The following is a 2,162-nucleotide window of genomic DNA, read 5'->3' as shown; positions in this document are numbered from 1 at the left end:
CTGACTGTATAGTGTACAAAGCATTTAGTATCTACATGTTACAGTCATCTAATGTTCATCTATTATTGGCTGATACTTCCTGTTTCACCCTGTACTTAAGCTTTTTAAAGGAACACCAGATATTTATAAGAAAGCTAACATCAAGGGTAATGATAACATTATTTACACTAGAATTATATATGTTTTTTAGCTTATGTAAAATACATAACAAACAAAGCGACTTTTCAATACCCCTATGACTTTCACAATACCTTATTTAGTATTCTACAAAAGATTTGGGTGCAATATACCAAGCAGTTTTTGTGTAGGCTGGCAAGAGAATAATAATAATTACAAATGGACTGTTTTGAGCAGATTTTCTTTTCCTTGTAAGTCTAACATACGTGATTTATATTTTTTATATGTGTACATCCTTAACAGTCAATAGTAAAGGTTTAAGTGTTGTTTGAACTAATCTTTACTGTTTAAGGTGCTTTTTGCCCGAACATTCTATTAGGGTTTTGTGCAATTCCTTGCGATCCCTATTATGAATCACTATCGTGGTTCATGATAGAGCAATATATAAAAATGTCTGATTGCACACACACACTAACCTTCTCATGATTACAAAAGTGAAATTATCTAGGTTGGAATAAATGGACTTCAAATTACAGAAATAACTAACCTGATGGGACTTGTATATTCAAACAAAACAAATCTTGGTCCAGTGTTCAACAATTTCTCAGAACTTCCTTCTGATCAACTGTAATTTGATTTAATGAAATATGATTGACTGGGTATACCAGCAACTTAAGGGTATCACATTTTTGTTTATTTATACATGTGGGTGAAAAAATATACTTCATAATCCTACAACCAAGACAGAAAAATTACTGCAAAAATAAAAAATCTAACCAGTTATGTTGGAAACAATTTATTTGTCAGCATATGAAATTTTATCCAAGTTTCAAGCAAATTTCAGTTTTTCAAGACAAACTTCATATTCACTGAGCAAAAGTTACATTTAATTGAAGACATGCTACTTATACATTGTACTACTTACACAAGAAAGGTTCTAATATTCACTACTACATAGCACATTCATCAAATTACTAGGTTTATTACACTATGGTGTCACATAGCTACTTAGTTATGAAATATTGAATTTGCATTTTCAACTTCAAATAATTGTATCTGTTCAGTGAGATCAACATTTTGAAAATAAGTTCACAGCCATAAATTATTTCTAAATAATTAAAAGTATATACAACTATTAACATTTTGACATCAGTGTTCTGGAAACATACAAAGCAATCTAACCAACAGCTTAGTATCTGGTTTATCATAAAGTTCAGGATAATAACACAATCTATAGGAAGTCCTTCATATTGCTGTAAATATTTGAATACATTACTTATATTAAAGCTTGACAATAAAGAATAAATTTCTTGCAACACACAATCTGCTTCAATGGTTAGATATCTTGCATCCATTCACATAATACATAAATTAAAAACTGACTATGTTTAAATAGAAACAAGTTTGTTGCTTACTACAAATACATACACTACTCATTGTCCATCACCAGTTTATACTATTAGTTTAGAACTTATGACAACAAATTCTATCATAAAGAAAACAGTTCTTTGACATGTAAATGTTTAGTGAAATCTGCTAATGTATTACATTTACAATATTAATTTAAATAACTTGTGCATTTCAAAATTTGTATATATATTATACTCTTAACAATATATCACAAAACAACAAACAAAACATATTCCATTCTTCAAACTTTAATTAAAATAACTTAAGTGGCTTACTAGATCCAATGACGGCTGAAATCAGTGTTAGCTTCATTATCTAGAACTTACATTATGAAATCTGCTAAAGATGTTCACACACATGAAGCTAATATGCAGAATAGCTATGAAACAAATAATAAGCATGTAATTATTTTAACAACCTGATGTACTATATATGTGATGGTATACCAGGGCTAATTAGCCGAGCCTAAAACTAGTGTATAAATACTCTCAACTGTATGAGAACATAACTTAAAATTTTCATACTATATATATATATATATATATATATATATATAAATAAGTAGTATGAGTATATGCATCCTGATATACCAACGGACAATTATTAATGCACACTTAGTATTTTACTAATTTATA

This window comes from Limulus polyphemus, unplaced genomic scaffold (genome assembly GCF_000517525.1).
Source record: "Limulus polyphemus unplaced genomic scaffold, Limulus_polyphemus-2.1.2 Scaffold8592, whole genome shotgun sequence".
Taxonomy (NCBI): domain Eukaryota; kingdom Metazoa; phylum Arthropoda; class Merostomata; order Xiphosura; family Limulidae; genus Limulus; species Limulus polyphemus.
This window is presented reverse-complemented; position numbering follows the sequence as displayed.